We start from the raw sequence: 21,663 nt of genomic DNA, 5'->3' as shown, positions 1-21,663 counted from the left end.
GAGCCACCTTTCAAACAAAAAAAAGTAAATTAAAATCGGTTCATTCGTTTAGGCGCTACGATGCCACAGACAGATACACAGATACACACGTCAAACTTATAACACCCCTCTTTTTGGGTCGGGGGTTAAAAAGCAACACACATTACTTTCAAATTACTATTAAAAAGCAAGTCTGAGAATACATCCGTGTGAATTTTTTACAAGTTCTATGACCATTTCGTAAACAGAAAGTGTAATTTTTTGCATGTAGAGTGACATAGGCTATTTATTATCCCGACAAATCAAACAGCTTCCGCGGGATTTTCAAAAACTTGTATCTACGCAGGCGAAATTGCGGGCATCTAGTGTATCGAGATTCTAGGATATTTGATTTTTATTATCAAACTTTTACAAAAAAAAATTGGTTGTCTGTAAAGTCGGTTTACTGACGATAGTTGAACGTGACAACAAAGGCCGATTGTGCTTCTTTGTCGCTCGTTCCGCGCTCTCGCTTGCACTTCAAGCCTTACATGGAACGCCTCAGAGCGAGGTAACGCCGCATGAGTCATGTTTTTTCGTGCGTGCAGCCGGCTCTATCGAATTATAAAACGTTGTCACGTCAAAATCAACAGCGAGGTAGAAACTGTACCAACACTGATTACACAAAAGCCTTGATTCCCGGTCGTTTCAATCCCATAACGCGAAATCTACCACCGTCAATATTTACATTTTCCCTAACTTTCCCATTTAGGATATGAAAATGCGAAATGATGATGACATTTTTATTAAGGTATCCTTTGTGCCATCAACGTTACGTTCATCTCTAATGGCGACTTTTTATTTTATACAAAAAACCTCCTTCAGCTATAATACTTACCTCACACTATAGAGGTAACAAAGTTCTGCTCTACTACTTGATGTTACTGGGAGGTATAAAAATATCAAGCATTTAAGCCAATACTACAGTATACTTAGTAACCAAAAGTTATCAAAAATATAGTTTAGTTACCTACCGCTGAAACTATGTAATCATAAAAAGTAAAAACCATGGTTATTTTAACTGTTTCATATTGCGCTGTCAATATTTACATTTTTCCCTAAATCCGCCATTTTGAATATGAAAATGCCAAATGATGATGATATTGCTCTCTAATGGCGTCAATTTGTTATATCGCTCTCGACGGCGCCGGCGGTTGCGATTTGAATTTCTTTCAACTGAAAATTCCACGAAGCCCCGTCGCATATCTACTGCCTATGTGAACTGGCGGAGTAAAATATCCTATGAGAATTTCTAATAAACCATGGCATAATCTAGCCCACTATTGAGTACCTAGTTCGGTTAACACATCACACTATCACACTAATATTATAAAGGAGAAAGTTTGTATGTGTGTGTGTGTGTGTGTGTGTGTATGTTTTTTACTCCTTCACGCAAAAACTACTGGACGGATTGGGCTGAAATTTAGAATGGACATAGATAGATTATAACTTGGATTAGCACATAGGCTACTTTTTATCCCGGAAAATCAAAGAGTTCCCACGGGATTTTTGAAAAACCTATATCCACGCGAATGAAGTCGCGGGCATCGGCTAGTATGACTCATAAAAATGTATTAGCTAAGCCGTTGAAACTACTAGAAACAAAAGTAATTAAAAAAAATACTTAAGATTACAGTCTTGGGTTACAGTTGAAACTGTAATCATAAAAGCCGTGGTTATTTTGACTGTCTTATATTGCGCAGTCAATATTTACATTTTTCCCTGAATCCACCATTTTGAATATGAAAATGCCAAATGATGATGATATTTTATGAACGCACCCTTTGTGACATCGCGGCCGCGCTGTCTAATGGCGTCCCTTTGTTATATCGCACTCGACGGCGGTTGCGATTTGAATTTCTTTCAATTGAAAAAAATTTCACGCATTCCCGTCGCAAATCTGAAGGTTTCACGCTTTGTTGGTTCCGTCAACGGAATTGTTGTGGTACTTTCGCTGAGATTAAAAACGTTTGTGGGTATTACCGCGTGTGATCATGGGGGACAATTTATTTTGAGTACTTTGCACATATCTGCCTTTTGCGTGAATTGGTGGAGCAAAATTTTCTGTGTAAAATTTTATAGTAGTAAGTAGTATAAGGATCATGATTTTATTGTTTACTAGATGACATGTTTTAGCTTAATGCTGGCCTTATTCTTTGTCTTCATTACAAAGGGTAGGTACATCTGTGCAAAGTTTCAGTTTTCTAGGTCCGAGAGTTTGGGACTCGGCCCAACCCGGTCGACGAGTATTCATTTTCTAGTGATTGGGAATGACTCCACAATGCACTTGTACATTGCCGAATCTGCATCTCCTGAGGATGCTCCGGTGTCATAATGAGTGTATTCTGGAAGATCTGTGTGGTATTGTGTATTAATGGTGTGTATTGATTGCTTTTTCTGCTTCTATAGTGGTGGGAGGGCGGGCGGTACATATCGCATACTGTAGGTTGTACCTATCATACAGATTTGTCTGTTTCGATGGATTATGGCAAATTAAGCTTGTTAATCCTTGCCAATTCAAGTGAGCAAGTTTACACGCTAAAAGCAAAACTCGAGGCTCCGATAGGAATTCCGGATAAGTAAATAGCAAAGCGGGAAGTGCAAATATTTAAACTACTTTTACGTAAACATTTACGCATCAAAGTACGTACGTGCTGACGATGCTCGCCCCCCGCCTTTTATGCTAAGAACCGCAAAAGAGGTCTGAATGTAAACAACGTAGGTAAGACGAGGAAGCGGGGACTGAATACAAGAATACCTAATTCCATTTATTTCCGCCACGGAATTAAGACTTCAAACTTTTCAGCAAAGTTATACGAAATCTACGTAATCATTATCATGACTGAATCTAATTCATCGAAAGACTATCCATCAAAAAATCTATTGACCACAACGATCATCTATGAAAGACTTCGTGAAATCTCTAAAATATAAGTAACAAATCCTATATGCTTCTTACGAGTTCTTTTATCTATTAGGAATCTTCTTTAAGAGGGGTCTCTCCGTCACTCGCTTCATACAAACGTAGTTCCAATTTCATTTGAATATTAAGCAACCAAAGTCATTATATTAAAAAAGAAGTCAGTAGAACCAAAGAACAACCTATGAATCCAAGCTGATTCCTAGTTCCACCAGTAGAGCGGTTTTTGGTAACTACTTAAACAGTTTGGCGGAAAAAGAACTCAAAAAAAAACTTCGGATGTAGTTAACGATCTAGGATGATGTCCGAATGTAGGTATTTTATTTGTCGTTCAAAACATTCGATCTCACAAGCAGATAATACAGCAATCACAAGTTCCTTTTGATATGGGTTTCCAAAAAAAGATAAAATAGCTAAGAATAATCACTAGTCACCAGGTAGAATTAATGATGATTTTTGTTAAGTTAATAAAAAGATCAAATAGGTATCTATACTTAGCTTTAAATAATTTGGTATGACAAAATCAAGAGTAGGTACAGGAAAACGGTCGAACAAGTGGTTCAGTGGACACACACGCAGAGGTTATACCAGTTATATTCGATGGTGCAGTCGATACGACTCCTTAAAATAGCTAAGAATAATCACCAGACACCAGGTAGAATTAACGATGGTTTTTGTTTAATTAAAAAAAATCAAATAGGTACCTATACTTAGCTTTAAATAATTTGGTATGACAAAATCAAGACTAGGTACAGGAAAACGGTCGAACAAGTAGTTCAGTGGACACACACGCAGAGGTTATACCAGTTATATTCGATGGTGCAGGCGATACGACTCCTAAAGGCAGTTTCACGAGTCTTGAAACAGGTTTGTGTGAGAAAATCGCTAAGATAAATCAGCAGTGGAGTGCATTAGTTCGCACAGAGTAGGTTTTATACACGTAATATAAAACTAGTCATGATTAGAAGAACGAGATTTTGGTTAGGTTAACTACATGCAACGACTTCATGTAGTATGCACTATAGGGGTCATTTCAATCAAAAATCGTGTTCTACAAAGATGTCAAAATGAGTATGGCCCTGGTCATCAAATTATATAAGTACAAGTTGGTGCAGCCCACAAAATTTTTAGGGTACGGAATCCTAGGATTTGGATCTTGTTTTGGACGCTTATATAAAGGCTATTTTTAACCCTTGACCCAAAAAGAGAGGAGTTATAATTTTGCGTGTGTATCTGTGTGTAGCATCGTAGGTCCTAAACTAACGAACCGATTTTAATTTAGTTTTTTTTTGTTTGAAAGGTGGTTTGATCGAGAGTGTTCTTAGCTATAATCCAAGAAAATTGGTTCTGCCATTTGAAAGTTATCAGCTCTTTTCGAGTTACTGTAACCTTCACTTGTCGGAGGTGTCATAAATTTTTAATTTACACTTGTTATACTAGAAATTCAAATAGTTCCAACGGGGTTTTTAAATCCTAAATCCATGCGAACGAAGACTTTTACTTACCGGTCCATATCTACATACATATGACTCACGTCCCATGGATAGCCCAAAAGCCTTGATATTAGATCAAGGCTTTTGGGCTATTGGCCCATGGCACAATAAAATAAGGCTACTACCTACGTTGCCATAACATAAAAACATACCTAGTAAACACACATAAAAACTGGTATTCAAACTATATTGTGAATATTTTTTTGATACCTTAATTGGAAAACTATGTAGTATTCAAACAATAGATGACACTTTTTTTATTGATGATATAGGTTTTTGCGCTTTGCCGCTTTAGCTTAACATGGTAAGTGATGATCAAGGATCTTTAACATAACAAAAAAACTAAAATCGGTTCCGCTTACGAGTATAAAAAAACGTCTAGTCAAAAGTCATAATCAAGGAAGGTTTAAGTATGTGGAACGAATTATTATTAAAAACAGCGAAGATTTAAAAATGACGAATCGTTAAGTCCGTCTGTTGTACTTGACCATACTGATTCAAACCATGTTATAGTCATAATCAACCCATTGCCGGTCCACTACTGAGCACGGGTCTCTTCTCAGAGTGAGAAGGGGTCTTATTTTATAATATCTAGGTTTAATTACTCTTTAAAAAGAGAGGTTATAAATTCCCAAACCCCACTATCCCTTGTCGGGAATCTGGGCCGCGTACCTCAATGCTCACCACTACGCCAGGCAGGTCGTTAAGTAGGCGTACGATTGTTGATATAGGCTATTAATACGAGTAGCAACAATGTTATTTCACTGATTAAGCATTCCATTGAAATGAATTCCATTACATGCACTTTATTAATGAACAAAAACAGCACTCGCAAGCGGCAGCGGATGTCATATTATGTACTAAATACCTACTAAATACCTACGGGTGCGAACTACAATGTGAGCCAAGGTTAGATTGTATCGACACTTGTTTGTGGTTTTGGATAAAGAGACCTTCGTATTCGAAATATGTAATTAAACAAGCATTTAAAGCTCACCAGGGTTCTGAACGCAAATAGAATTGTATACATTTTTAACCTACTTCAAAAAAAAGAAGGAGGTTCTCTATTCGACTTTATTAAATTTCATTTAAATCTGTTCAGTAGTTTTTGCGTGATGCTGGCACAGACGGACAGACAAGATTCTAAAAAAAAATTATTTGGGGTCTATATCGATAATAAGGTTTCTGCCGATTGAAATTTTCAAAATATATTTAGTCTACAGAAATCGTAGTGTTACAATTTTATTATAAGTACATATATATTTCGCCAACTAGCATTAACTAGCATGAACGGAACCCTAACTTATGCGTGGTCTGATAGCACTCCACCAGTTTTATGTACTTTTTTCAAGTACGAACACGCATCATAACAACTAAACTAAAATCTAAAGATGTAGAGACTGATATTAAGAGTATTAACATCCGACCCAAAAAGACGTGTTATAAGTTAGACGTGTGTATCTGCGTATCTGTCTGTGGCATCGTAGCTCCTAAACTAATGAACCGATTTTAATTTAGTTTTTTTTTGTTTGAAAGGTGGCTTGGCTTGATCGAGAGTGTTCTTAGCTATAATCCAGGAAAATCGGTTCAGCCGTTTGAAAGTTATAAGCTCTTTTCTAGTTACTGTAACCTTCACTTGTCGTGGGTGTTATAAATTTTTAATTTACAGTTGTTTTGATTTTTGAGATGATCTGCTCAGGTTTTGATAAAGTGTGCATAAATAATTTAGATATCCGTTCCCATCAAACTAAATAAATAAGTACCTATCTATCTGATTCTAATTTTAGTGTTCTTTACATTTTAAATCTATTTCCTTATTTGAGTGGTTGTCTAAAGAGCACCGAAAAACTAAATTTACCTTTTTAGTTAAAAAATGTAGGTGATCGCTTCAACTTCGAGCAAAGAGGTTGTGCACTTTTTATGCTTATTTTAGAAGGTCAGCAAGCTAAGTATAGGTATTTCGAATGTACTATTTATTTATAATACAACGAACTGAATAAAGTCCGCTCTATACTACATTAATAGAACATTGTTTGTGTTATGTTTCAAAGATATTTCCACAGATTATTACAGACAGATAGGATAAAGGAATAAAATTAAATAATGCTAGACAAAGAGGTCTATTGGCTACTTTTCGAGCACTTTGGCTGAGATTTGTAGACCGTGTTTTGACTTAGCTCAGACTTAGCTAAAGTTAAAATGAGACAAAGTAATGTTACAGACATTTTGTCTTGTTTTGACTAAGTAAAGTTTGAGAAAAGTAAAAGGACATATGCAACCCACGTTACCTATTGTTGGAATTTAATTTTCAATATAGGTATAACTGAACGCGTTCTGAAGTTACCGACGACACTAGACACTCTACAGTCAGTCTACAGACCGAGTGTCGATATAGCTACACCACCGCGACACTGAGTTGCATATCTAGTTTCGGTGTCTTCAAAATTGCTTGTCATGTAGATGCTATCCACACTAGTGTCGACATTTGTGTCGAGTGTAATTGTCGACGATATACTGAGCTTAGTGGCACGGTTATTAAACATAAGATAATATAGCCTTTTAAATGAAAACTTTCTTTATCCGCTCCACAATTGAAATAAGTGTCCTCATTATATTTAATTACTTAACAACTATTTAGATAAGCGAATGAGAGAATGCATTGAGCGTGACAAAGTATTCAGAATGTTTGAACTGCCAGTATCAATGGTTCTAACGGCATCGGAATCCGAAATCAATTCGAACACCGGCCATTTTAATCCGAAACACGGCGGGATCGCAAACTTTACGCCCGCTATTTACCGGCCAAGTACAAACAACTGCGCATACTACGTAGGTAGGTACATATGCAATTCAACCCCCTTATTTCAGGGAGGGTTAATGACACCCACTGGATAATCAGTAAATAGGCACGTTAAAATTCATGTTCTTTTTTTTTATTATAAAACTTAACACAAAACTCAACACATTTCTGAATTTTTTGTGATAAATAATTAGTTGTTAGCTTGTAATAATTAAAATTAAAATAAAATCCTTGCTATAGGTACGCCTAACGTACCGGAACGTTAAATCACTTGGACTCTAGATCAACGTGAAATTGCATCATCCGAATATAACTTCGAGGTTACAAAGAGGTTCATAGATACTAAGTACCTCTGACTAACTCTTGATAAAAATGTGTATTTTTCATTCACAAAGCTAATAGTGGAAGGGTATAATGGCAAAATAAACACCTATCATTAAAAACAAGGTGATATTTCGAAAGATCCGCGTGTTTCTCGATGTGGGTCAAACACTGTCTCGCGTACTGGGGCCGGCGAAACGTAATATACAAAGCGAGAACAACGGTGAACGAGGCGCAAAAAAAAACATGGACCCCGATCATCCGATTTTTGTATATATTATGACTTCTCTTTTGATATATTATGGTACTTAATTAATGCTTGGTTTTTCTTTTTTATATTATCTAGTTAACTATGAAATGTTTTAACTCACTCACACAAATCGTTAATTTTTTCGAGAAATTTTGTAACTGGACATATTTCTGTAATTAGCGTTTAAGAAACTTATTGTAATATTTCGCTTTAGATTTTCCTATATATAAAATAAAAAATAAAAATAAATCATTGATATAGGTTTCAAGAATCCACGATAATACACCATTAGTTTAGTTAGGACGATCACCATTAGGTAGACCGATGGATTAGGTAGAACCTTAAGGTACCAGCCGAACTTTATTCTAGGTTATATAGCTGTAATATACACTAATGCTTTTTAATTAGATAGGTACCATAAAAAAATTAAAAGCGAATACAGGAAAAGTTTACTGTTTTAAATGAGCAATCAGATATATTTTTTTTATTTTAATCTACCAATGTTATTAAAGTTTGTAAAGTGGTGATAATAAAAAGAATACCATGCTGAGGTTATTGTGGGCTCTTCTCAGACCTGGGCGCGTTTGGAACTCTCGTAGCTTTAGTTATAAGTTTATGTAATTATCACCACTACATAATTCTATTGCATATTCAGCGACAATCAGAAAGGGTACAATTGTCCCAATTTGAATAAATGATTTGACTTTTGGCTTTTTTGTTTAGATACTAAAATATGAAATATGTGGGGCACACTAGGTATACTTAACAGGGCTCTCTCCGTCACTCATTTCCACTCGTTTCATACAATCGTAGTTCCAATTTCATTTGAATATCAAGCAACCAAAGTCCATGAAATTTTGCAGACATATTCTAGAAACTAATATCTGTGTCTGTGGTGTTTTAGATTTTTCTAAAAATATGTAGTTTTAAAATTACAGGGGCCCGAAGATTTGTATGAAAATTTTTAAGACCGCGTAACTTTGAAACCGAATATTTTAACAGAAATCTGGAAAACCACAGACATAGATATTAGTTTCTAGAATATGTGTGCAAAATTTCATGGACTTTGGTTGCTTAGTATTCAAATGAAATTGGAACTACGATTGTATGAAACGAGTGGAAACGAGTGACGGAGAGAGCCCTCTTAAGTAGGTACTTACGCTACGAACAAAATTGAGCGAATTTTTTTTTTCCACTTGCAATAGAAGCACAACATACTTTAACATAAAGGTAAATTATTATTATTGCTAATACATTTCAAAGGCCTTCCAAAACACAATCTCTTAAAATATGATAGACATCAATAAAACTAAATACCTATTGATACTTTTGAACTTGCAGCAATAAAGCATTTTAGTCTAAAAACCAAATTAGCAATGAAGAGAAGTTTCTAAGGAGCTGTGTATCGTGGGAAAGCATTTTAAGTAGGTACGTCAACGTCTTCCGAATCAAAACAAACACAAAACCACCTCGCCGGTCGGAGTCCTCTCAGGCGATACAATCGCCGAGGTCAACGCTTCCATTCTGGCCAGTGGGCACACTGCACTACACAATTCACGTAATCACAAACAGAAACATAAATACACTCAACCGAACTCGCAAACCGCGTTCACAGTATGTGCGTGGACATTTCGAAATGCGGATTGTCGAGCCTGTCTCCTGCACGATCTTAAATAGAAATTTCCATGATTGTTCAATGTCAACAAACTTCTGACCCCCAATTTTTTTTGCAATTTATTATAAATTGAAAAGAGCAACCGCCGAGTTTCTTGCTGGTTCTTCTCGGTAGGAACGGCATTCCGAACCAGTGGTTGATTTTTTTGACGATTCAAAAGCACTTGTAAAAGTTTAATTGAATAAAAACATTTTGAATTTGAATTCGAATTTTCTATCCAACATTATCCATGTCTTTTGCCGGTTCTTTCCGTTAGAAAGGGCATTCTGAACCAGTGGATCCCTAGGCCACAATTTTCTATCTAACACTATCCGAGTTTCTTGCCGGTTCTTTCCGTTAGAAAGGACATTTCCAGAACCAGTGGTAGAATCCCTAAGGCTACAAGTTTCTAGCAATTTTCCATATAACACTATCGAGTTTCTTGCCGGTTGTTTCCGTAAGAAAGGACATTCTGAACCAGTGGTAGAATCCGTAGGCCACAATTTTCTATCCAACACTATCCGAGTTTCTTGCCGGTTCTTTCCGTTAGAAAGGAAATTTCCAGAACCAGTGGTAGAATCCCTAAGGCTACAAGTTTCTAGCAATTTTTTATCTAAATCTACTAAGTTTTTTCCGGTTCTTTCCATAAGAAAGGACATTCTGAACCAGTGGTACCCTAGGCCACAATTTTCTATGTAATACCTACTATCCGAGTTTCTTGCCTTTCTAACAAAAGGACATGAACTAGTGGTGGAACCCGTAAGCCATAATTTTCTAGCAATTTTCTTTTAAGAATAATCTTAGAAAGGATATTCTGAACTAGGGCTAGTCACTTTCCTATTCAAAAGCACTTTATTGATTTCCAATTTATTTCTTACACTCGCACTATCTTTATCATTATCATAAATCAAAACAAAAGAAAAGTTTTTTTATTGCAACTGGATCGTTTTCGCAAACATTATTCTTAATTCTACATTATATCTGCAACAAAATTTCACTCAACATAAAACACTTGATGTGCTTATGTTGTATACAATGTTTTAAAAGTTATTCCTTTATTTCACATTAATACATACTTCCACACGATTCGCAGAAAAAGTTTACACCAAAAAAATTACATTACCTAGCTAATCATTGCAAAAGAACTCGAAAATATCAATAAATTCGCATTGAAAGACAGCCATTATTGTTGACGTGAACGGGAATTTCTATTTGATCGAATATTACGGTCGCGGGCGCATTGGCGCGCGAAAAACACGCGTACGCGCACAGATTTCTACAACGCCACTGTTTCTGTCTCGGTTCCCAGGCGATCGCGCGCGCAGTCAGAGCGGAGCGGCCAATTAGGCGGCGCGGCCTTCAACGGTCATTAAAAATGTTAATACGATTCCAAGTTGGAACAATGACCCAAGCTGTAATTTACATAACTTTGGCAATAAGTTTTATAATAAGATGTTATTGACTGTTGTTCTGATATTTGGTTGGTAATGGTTATACGCCTCATCCACCCGCTCCCCGCCACCTTCTTCAGGTCATCGGTCCAGCGGGCTGGAGGTCGTCCCACACTGCGCTTACCGGTACGCGGTCTCCACTCCAGAACACGTCTGCCCCAACGGCCGTCGGTTCTGCGACACACATGGCCTGCCCATTGCCACTTCAGCTTGCTAATCCTTTGAGCTATGTCGGTCGCTTTTGTTCTCCTGCGAATTTCCCCGTTGATGGTCATTCCGTGCGGATGAGGAAGGCGGAGGATCGTGTTTGGTGGCGCGCTCTTGGAAAGGCCTATGTCCAGGAGTGGACGCTTACAGGCTGATGGATGGATGGATGGATGGTTATACGCCGTAGAATTTGGAGCTGTGCATAATCATAATAAAGTGACTAGTGAGAAGTAGCGCGTCGCGGTTTTCGATGCTCGCAAAAAATGTGAATATAGGCACAATTTTAAGTTGGAACCTGTAATTTACTGAGAAAGAGCCTGCAAGTGCCAAACTTTAGTTATTCTATAAAAGCTGAAATTTTCTCTGCGTATTGTATAAACCCCTGACTTAGGAACTGTCGAAAAGTATTATTAATTGAACAATGATTTAACCAATCTGAAATGAATTCGTCTTCATTTTTTTGAGCTATTGGAATCGCTGATCGCAATTGCGTTGTGCGATGTAGCACGTAAAGATGACTTTTTGAAATGCTTCTGAATTAGCACAGCGTCCGTGGCTTTAGTCTACAGAAATGTAAATCCTTTTTCATTTCGTATCCCATAGGAATTTTGAAAAATCTGGGCTTATTCTTTGTCTACATTATAAAGGGAACCAGTGGGTGCAAAATTTCAGCTTTCTAGGTCCAAGGGTTTGGGCTAAGCGTTGATGAATTAGTCAGTGAGAAAGTCAGGACTTTTCTCTGTATCGTATGTTGATGATTGCTCATTTATTCAATCGCAAACAAATTCTGATTTTTTTCAGCGATTGCGATTGCACTGTCTTTGTGCAATTAAGCTTCAAATTGCGTTCAATTCCAATTGCGACAATATTGTTTTCAAGATGCCGTGTTATGACTATGAGACAACGCGTAAGTCGCTGATTGGCCGCAACTGGCAATCATTTCGAGTATGCACTGGATCGCGGATGGCAGTTTTTATTAGTAGACGAATTAAACAAGAGAGCGACTCGTCATGACGTCACGGGACAGAAGCCCGCATATAATACGGTCGTTGCCCGACTTTTTCATTATGTATGATATCACGTTATGCTTATGCTTCTTTAGGCCCGGGCAGATGACGGAGTAATGTTAGTGGAGGACAAAAATTTATCACTAGGAATCAGCCCCGGCTAAAAATAAAGATTAAAAAAAACACTAGGAACTGCGCCGCATAACGCACAGAATTAACTATACTTATGGCGAAAACTAAAAAGATTAGTGCCTCGTTTGCGTAGGCAGTTATTAAGCGCAGAATTCTAAAATTAAAATACCTACGGTCACACTGTCGCTTAGTCGCGTATATCAGCGAGGAATTCACGATTTCGTAGAATCCATGAAAGTAAAGTTTTCTTACAGCAATGTTACAAGGAAAAGCCCATTAAGATACCCGAGAAAACACACTCGATGATTGATCTAATTTGCTGTCGCGTCGTGACACGTGTCGCGACATTAATGAAGAAAAATACTTTTTAATAGAAATTAATTGACAGGTTTCTCGGAAAATACAGTAAACAACTTGTAAACAAACCAATTTGGGATATACCTTAGGCTGAGCCAGTTTTATTCACCTATTTGAGGGATCCCTATTAGGTACTAAACCTCCGCTGTCTGTCCGTCCGTTCGTCCGGCTATAGTGCTATTTAACAACGTATTTAAATAATAACATTTTCTGGAGTCGGTGCCAATGTGGAGTCTCTGTATGGAGTGACTCCATATTGGCATCGGCTCCAAAAATATTATTAAGTCTAGTTACCTTATAGAAATACTAGCTGATACCCACGACTTCGTTCACGTGGATGTAGGTTTTTTAAAATTCCCGTGGGAACTTTTTAATTTTCTGGGATAAAAAGTAGCCTATGTGCTAATCCAGGGTATAATCTATCTCCATTCTAAATTTCAGCCCAGCAGCAGGAGTAACAAACATACATCCATCCAGTAACAATCATACACACACACACACACACACACACACACACACATACAAACTTTCTCTTTTATAATAAGTGTGACAGTAAACTCTTGTACCTAATACGTAATAAATTCTGTTATTAGTTATTCTTCAATTTTTAGTGCTTCTGGTTATTTAAGTCGGCTTTCACTTTAAATTTTATTTTATTACATAAGTAAATTTCATCGACTTGTAAAATTACAGTTTCGGTCCATTGGTGTTCCAAGATTCAGGTAGTATAAACAAACAGGCAGAAAAATTATTACAATTTATAATAGAGAAGAGAAAGTATGTACAGAGAAGAAGAGGGGTGACTCACATTTACAATTTACATATTGTTGTACCTACTGAAATAGTCGCAATGTGGTGCTAAATTTCAATTATTTTAATGGGTATGGAGTCAGTACAAGACGTAATGGATGACTGAGTCCGAATGACTACAGAATTGGTTATATGAGCGTTGAGTATACTCTGTCATGTTCGAGACGCTGATTGGTCCAATTATCTTTACGATCGTTCATATAGCGTCGCCTGAATAACGTACGATGACAAAAACTGTAGATTTATGCTAAGAAATGTATAATTTATAGCAAGAAACAGTTAAAAACTATTTTGCTACAATCCGCCAACAGAAAAATCTGTATGGTCAAACATGCAGTTACAAGCTAAGCACCGCTTACCTCCCCAACCAAGCAATAAAGCCAAGTTCCCAAGCAAGCACTGCCACCACCACTCACATGCACCACCACACAAAACTTTTCCACTACTCTCGACGCACGTTTCGCCCCGACACCGGAGCATCCTCAGGAGATTTCGACTTTACAATGCTGTATTGTCTAGTAGACTAGACAATACAGCATTGTAAAGTCGAAATAATTTTTAACTGTTTCTTGCTAAACCTGAACTACCGCAAAGTAACGCCTGATTCTATCCAATATGTATAATTTATGTTACAGCCAGTGAACGATAAAAGCTTAGAAATATATAATTATTAGGTACTTTAACCTACGCTAAGAGACCTATATGGTCTTCCACGCGCCACGGTCCAGCTAAGAATAACTGGACAAACGCTCCTACCGACCATCACAAGACAATTTTATATTGTTAGTGTTAGGAGTAGACTTAAATTTGAGAGGCTGTATCTAACACTATAGTCACAATCACCTGGACCACGTAGGTATGTCTAAATGAAGATAAGAAACTAAGGGAAGCATTATACTCTAGTGTACTACATAATATTGTGAAATTAATATGGCGCCACTTGAAACTTGGAGGTGCCGCGGAATTATACCGGGGATACATTAATAAGCGCGGAAGTTCGTGACTCTATCTCACAAGGGCTCTTGCTTACCGCTTTCCGCCGGAATGTCTCTATAGCTAGCGGTTTTAAGCCATTTTTAACCCCCGACCCAAAAAGAGGGGTGTTATAAGTTTGACGTGTGTATCTGTGTGTCTGTGTATCTGTGTATCTGTCTGTGGCATCGTAGCGCCTAAACGAATGAACCGATTTTAATTTAGTTTTTTTTTGTTTGAAAGGTGGCTTGATCGAGAGTGTTCTTAGCTATAATCTAAAAAAATTGGTTCAGCCGTTTTAAAGTTATCAGCTCTTTTCTAGTTTTCTTGTAGAAAAGAAGGTTAGATAACCCTTAGGTTCATAATATTCAAGTGTCAATTGACAAACTTGTTGACAAATGTCAAGATGGACGTTGCCTAGATATACATAATTATTTATTTGAAAATGATGTTTTGGAAAACTCAGATACTTTGGATCGTAGGCGCGGAATAGTCCAAGAAAATCGGTTCAGCCGTTTGAAAGTTATCAGCTCTTTTCTAGTTACTGTAACCTTCACTGGTCGGGGGTGTTGAAAATTTTTAATTTACACTTGTTCTATTTTTAGTGTTAGGAGTAGACTTAAATCTGTAAGGCTGTATCTAACACTATAGTCACAATCACCTGAGCCACGTAGGTATGTCTAAATTAAGATAAGAAACTAAGGGAAGCAGTGTACTCTAGTGTACTACATTTGTGAAATTAATATGGCGCCACTTGAAACTTGGAGGTGCCGCGAAATTATACCGGGGATACATTAATTAGCGCGGAAGTTCGTGACTCTATCTCACAAGGGCTCTTGCTTACCGCTTTTCGCCGGAATGTCACTTTACTTTTAGCCATAGTTAGTTTACATTATTAGATACACTTCATTTATTCTTTCTTTTTGTTTATCTTTATCCACTTAATTATTATCATCGTTTATTAATATTATTATTTTTTGTAACTTTGTTGTTGTAAATGTTGTGTTCACTTGTAAATAGCGACTACATTTAGCAAATAAGTTTAGATTATGTACTATTTTTAATGTTTAATGTAAGTAGCTGTAAGTGAACCTAATTAATAAAAATAAAAATAAAATAAAAATGTCTCTATAGCTAACGGTTTTAATTTAAGCCATTTTAATAGTATTAGATAAATTATACCTACTAAGTAGTATCTTTATAATGGTCAAGTAACCACAGGCAGAGGTTAATAGACACCAAACAGACCGTCGTTTTCTACATTCCGGGATTCGTGGTCCAACTACTCTCTCTAACCAGCTGAACTCCGGTCCTTCGGTAAGGACGTTTGTCCAATTATTCTCAGCTAAACCGCGGCGTGTGGAAGTCCCAACAAGAGACCTAAGTATATCGCCACTAACACAAACCTTCATAACACATCGAAAAAATCATTAAAAAACGTCTGACGAAAATTGAACGGGCTGCCTCAATCGATGTTAGTATGAAAGCGGGAGTGCGTACCTACTAATTTTATAGTATTCACGTTTTCATACTAAAGACCATTTGCTAAGCAGACGGGAGGTAAACACTCGCATTAACGATATCAAACAAAAGCAGCTGACATAAGCCACATACTCAATTAACGGGATAGGATTTGGAATCGGCGTTCAAAACGGGAACAAAGTTAATTAACGCGGCGGTCTCCGTTTTCGTCGATACTAAAGTTTACTAAAATGGAAATAAGTTAGGAACGCATGGATCGAAAAATTTGAAATTAATATATAATATTTTTCATTATATCCCCTTGGATTTGGTCCGATAAAAACATGATTGGACAAACTTTCCTCGATAGAAAAAAAATCAGAAGTTTGGTCTAAAACCTTAGACTTTTGGGTTTTTCTCTTTAATGACAAAGCTCTTAAAGACGTAACTTTCACCATAGGTGTAAAACAATCAAATAAATAATTCGGTCCGATCATTTCACAGTAAGTGCTATATTTCAAATTATATTCTAAATTATTTGATTTCACGCTTCCTCGCTTATTCTCTTCAAATCGCGTACAGAGCGAGTACAAAGAATTTTCGACCCTATTGTTGAGTGTTATGGGCCGTAATTACGTTATCTTGTCAGTCATACCCGTCGCCTCAGCGCGGCAGGACCTGTTTCGGGTTTCATAAGCATTTTGTCATACTGTAATTGTACAGAATGCCATAGAGTAGTAAATTCAGTACTATGTTATAAAGTATTTTTATTTAGGATTTTTCTAGATTTTAAGATAAGTTTAAATTGTGCATTTATTACATTAAAAAAGTAATTATTTTAAAAAGAATGCAGTAAACAGTACATTGCAGTGTAGTGAAGCTAATATTAGGTCATTATAGACCAGGACTTATAATTTGAAAATAAAAATTAATTAATCTGAGTGCTCTATCCCGGTAGCTCAAAGATCAAAAACCAAACTTGTAAAATGCATAAGTATTAGAAGATAAGATGGAAAAAAAACTTTATTGATATCAATTTAAAGGTTTTTAGGGGAAAGTACTAATTATTATGAAAATAGGATGAGAGGAGACCGTGTATAAGCAAGCGTAGTGTAGGACGTCCTCCAGCACGATGGACTGATGATATAAAGCGGCTGGCGCTCTTTAGGGAAGGCCCATGTCCAACAGTGGACATCCACGGGCTCATAATGATGATGATGATGATCATGATTATTATGAAAATGACATCCACTTTCAAGTCCGAGATGTTTATCCAAGGTGTTATAATTTTTAGTTTCTTCACTTGCTATGCAATGATATCATTTATTAGGGTTCCGTACCTCAAAAAGAAAAGCGGAACGCTTATATGATCAATTTGCTGTCTGTTTGTCTGTCTATCTAACTGTATGTCTGTCTATCTGTCCGCCTGTCAGTCTGTTTTGTCCGTGTGTGTTGTGTCTGTCAGGAAAACCTATAGGGTACTTCCCGTTCACCTAGAATCATGAAATTTGGCAAAAACCATGAATTTATGGGTTCATTAAAAAACAATGTGTTTCAATTTTCAAAGTAAGATAACTATACCAAGTGGGGTATCATATAAAAGAGTTTTACCTGAACATTCTAAAACTGATTTTAATTTATTTTTAAGCATAATAGTTTTTGATTTATCTTGCAAAATGTCGGAAAAATACCTGAGTACGGATACGGAAACTTGGTGCGCGAGTCTGACTCGCACTTGGCTGGTTTTTTTATGTATATACGTCACTAAGTAGTCAATAATAAGTTTGACCAAAAATTGCAGTGTCATAAATGTTTTATAGATCAAAAAAATAATCATACTGTTAAATATTCCTTCAACTTAGACCTTATTGTCACAGCTTAAAAGTTGAAAATGTGCAAAACAAAATTTCATACGTACTTAATACTTTTTCTCATAAAACTAGTTCAATTTACAAGAAATGAAAGATCCTATTGTGTTTGCCTTTGTCAATACAAAGGATCTTTGTGGCTTTTGTGTTCTCACTCACGTATACTAACATTAAAATATCGATGTTAAAATATTCGTTGTAAAACTTACCTTATGCAGTTATTCTTAAAGTATACATTGAATTGTTATTAGGACGAGAGTTGCTTCGTTTTGGAATGCCAAATCAGTGTATCAATTTTTCTTGTTTTGAATCGAAAGGTAAGAACAGTAATAAAATGTAACTACTGAAATCGTTTGTTCGTAGCTTTTATAGGTTCGTGAGAAGTAGTATTGTTGTATGATAATTTGGTCAATTTACAGATCAAATTTCTCAAAATCCTGTCTTAGTGCGGATCTACGTTATATAGAGAACCAACTGCACCTTTTCAAACTTCAAAATCCCATCAGGACCAGTCCTGGCACAATTGTTAGTTAGTCGCAGTACCTTTTCACCCCCACTTTTTTCATATTACATCCGTTAGGTCAATTTTTTTCGTATAAAATGTAGCCTATGTTACCCGGATCTTTACGACAAATCGATTTACACCTCATTCATCAAAATCAGCCCAGTAGTTTCGGCGCTACGGTGGAACACACAGAATCTGGATACAAACACACACACATACATATACAGACTGCTAAAATCATAACTCTTCCTTTAGGCTTTGCCGCAATGGGGTAAAAAAACAGGCTGAATTGAGAACCACCTTCTTTTTGGAAGTTGGTTAAAAATTAAAAAGGGAGCAAGCAACAGACCATTTATACTATTTACTTTTCCAGACGTTTTAGATACTATCTCATTCAGCGTTTATGTCATCCAACTATGTAATTTGACGTCTGGCTAATGAGGTGTTCTAATCATACAGACTATTCACAATTCCAGACGTTTTGCTACTTGTGCATTCTGTTTTTATGGCGTACAACTAAGTTGACTCTTTGCTGACTGGGTAATCTGCTTTGATGTCATCTAGCTGAATTGTCTATTGGCTTACTAGGCACTTTGCTTTCATGTCAGTCAACGTAAAATTGTCTTTTAGCGAAAAGGTAATGACCTCTTTTTCTGGATGCCTAATGATAGGCATCCAGAAAAAGAGCTCAGCTTCTGAATTAGAGAACATAATTACTACAAATTTAAAATTTGAATCAATGGCCCGAATCTGAATATAACAAAAAAGCTATAAAATATTTTAATCTCTGTCTTGACTTTGTTCAGTATCATATAAAAACATTTCTCCAGCGCTTTGACTTTGAACCTTAACGTAAACAGTTAAGTTAGCGTATTGAATGTGTAGATACCTACTTATGCTCTTTTGGAATATTTCACCTAATTAGTTAACTTTTATGGCTATTAGCTCCGAGCGGGCCGGTTTGACTGTAACCATATTGAATAAACAAAAACAAGGATTATAAACAAAACAGCTTTTTATACAACATGAAATATATTATAATGTTATCCTGTTATGGCTGCAGGTGCATATAATCTCTTTCAGGTGTTTTTGCACGCCTAGCGCGTGTGATATTTTTTTACTGTAAACGTTTTGATAATATGAAAAAATAGGATTTTACGATCTCGGTAATTAGTGAAATGCAATAAATAGTTACTTGTGTAATGTCCGTGCTAACTATATTTTCATTGAATTTCAGTTGAGTGTAATTTCTATAATCTCAGCATCTATAATAGCAATAAGATATAGAAAATATAAGATTTACCTATAAATGTAAGTAATTAGGAATGACAGTATTATCATTATCAATAAGTGAAAATTTCAGAAACTTGGACTTGTCCATGCTATAATCTTTTATCCATGTGAAGTATCTTCTTTCAAGGCCAAATGTAATGGTCACCACAGTAATGACCAAAACTGGCAGATAGGGGTTTATAATGAGAACGTTAACGTAAAATAGACCTTAACCGCCTTGTTTTATAGCTCAAATTAATCCATTCATGTATAGCCAGTCAGACAGAACCAGAAATTAAAATCGGTGTAATTGAATTTAGGACCTTAAGTCAAGGTTATTTAGGCCCATTTTAATTTAATGTTACTGTGTGTGTGTGTGATCTCATTCTATGAAAGTTGGTGAAATGTTAAATCTCCTACTATAATAAGCATACAGGTTGAAAAAGACACCTATTAGCATGATTGTAAATAGATCTCATTCATTATATCTCGTTGTTGACAAAACAATAAAAGTACATTATAATATTGTTTTTTTTTTTATCAGTGTCTGTTTACTAACTAATGATAGTAACTTGGCAACAGTGTGCATTAAAATCCATACTAATATTATAAATGTGAAAGTGTGTCTGTCTGTCTGCTACGTTTTCACGGCCCAACCACTGAACCGATTTTAATGATATTTGGTACAGACTTGGGATACATCCCGAAAAAGGACATAGGCTACTTTTTATCCCGGAAAAATGAAGAGTTCCTACGGGATTCAAAAAAACCGAAATCAACGCAGGCGAAGCCGCAGGGATCCTCTAGTAGTATATAAAACAATATTTAACTTGTACAAATATTTTTTATAGATACGCAATGTTATATATTACAATAAAGTAACCCAGCGAAGTCGAATGTAATCGATTCTGATGATACCTACAGATTAATTTTTTTAAATAAATTTTTAATTATTTCATAATAAATATTTTTTATCACTATAACTTTGAATTTTAAACTTATACATAACTTGACTTTTTACTCCATCGTAAACACTGAAGTGGGGTGACGTAATGATTAAATGCAGGAGCGATGTGAAAATAATAATCTACACTGTGGCGATGCGCAACCGGTTCAGGGGCGCCTAAGAGAGATGCCGATACAATGTGTATCGCCATCTCTAGATTTGAAATTATACCTGGAATATACCGTCCCCTTAAAATGTCCCTAATTACGGAGCGACATCGGCAAGCGCCCGGACGACAGAACAAACTTGGGGTACGTTGTAGTGTTGTACGATTTACATTGTTTACAAGAACTAATAAGTTGGAGTGGTGCTTTAAAAGCGATGATAGCGTAGTGGTTAACTAAGACCTCCTATTCGGAAGTCTGGGAATCGATCTCTGGCACAGGCCTTAATCTTTTTACCAAGCTTTTTCAGAAGTTTACCAATCGAAAAATTTGAAATAATTATGGTCAATAGGAGTTTATGCATAGTTTACAAGAAAAACAAAACCAATGCTTTAACTAAAATAGTTTTTTTGATGTTAACCATAAACCTCTACAAACAAAGTTAGTTTTGCGGTTCGTTAACAGAAGTGATTCTTACGGTTTTACTTTATCTGTAGTACGGAACCCACGGTGCGCGAGTTTGACTCGTGTTTGGCCGGTTTTGTTTATAACTGTGCTAACATTATTTACAGATCTTATAGTCTGTTTTTTAAATGGCTGTTTTTGTGTAAACACAGACAAACACAGACGCATTGGACGAAGTTTCTAGCCCGATGTCTACTGTTGTTACTGTAACCTTCACTTGTCGGAGGTGTTATAAATTTTTAATTTACACTTGTAATTATTATACCTACTGATTCAAAAAAAATAGGCGTCTCTAACAACTTCATTGAGAAATCGTGTCCCAGCCAACACTACCATGTTGGGCGCCAAGCGATCCGCAATGTTTGTACTTTATTAGAGCAAGTTTCTCCGCCCCTGTTTGCATGCAAGTTTGGGCCGTTTCCGTTTTATTTACTCTCGGCCCGGAACGGCTCCAACTTTAACGGCCCCACTAAATTCTCACGGGATGTATGCATGCTCCGCAATCGGGCTTGCGGCACTTCTCTTGAAATATGTGAATAACTAATATTAAGAACTAAATAAAACCCGTAACTTCGTCCACGTGGATGAAT

General features: G+C 36.4%; 1 protein-coding gene and 1 long non-coding RNA gene across 6 annotated transcripts in view; both read right to left on the bottom strand.

Annotated features, from left to right (window-relative positions):
• The window catches only part of LOC123873817 (atypical protein kinase C), a 260,236-nt gene that overhangs the window by 222,635 nt on the left and 15,938 nt on the right, over positions 1-21,663 (bottom strand). The window contains exons 1-2 of one of the 5 annotated variants that reach the window (XM_045918876.1): positions 10,575-10,826; positions 9,272-9,461 (exon numbers count right to left, since the gene is read on the bottom strand). The exons of 2 other annotated variants lie outside the window; for them this stretch is intronic. The gene's annotated coding sequence lies outside the window, so the exon portion shown is untranslated. Of the gene's footprint in view, positions 1-9,271; positions 9,471-10,574; positions 10,827-21,663 lie in introns of those variants that run through there. 2 more of the 5 variants (XM_045918877.1, XM_045918878.1) reach the window with 2 other exon arrangements.
• Positions 6,186-21,149, bottom strand: LOC123873825. The gene is made up of 3 exons (XR_006797777.1): positions 21,037-21,149; positions 12,196-12,201; positions 6,186-6,198 (listed from the first exon to the last, which is right to left on the bottom strand). It is a non-coding gene; the product is annotated as an uncharacterized LOC123873825 (long non-coding RNA).

This window comes from Maniola jurtina, chromosome 17, assembly GCF_905333055.1.
Source record: "Maniola jurtina chromosome 17, ilManJurt1.1, whole genome shotgun sequence".
NCBI classification, from domain to species: domain Eukaryota; kingdom Metazoa; phylum Arthropoda; class Insecta; order Lepidoptera; family Nymphalidae; genus Maniola; species Maniola jurtina.
This window is presented reverse-complemented; position numbering and strand designations above follow the sequence as displayed.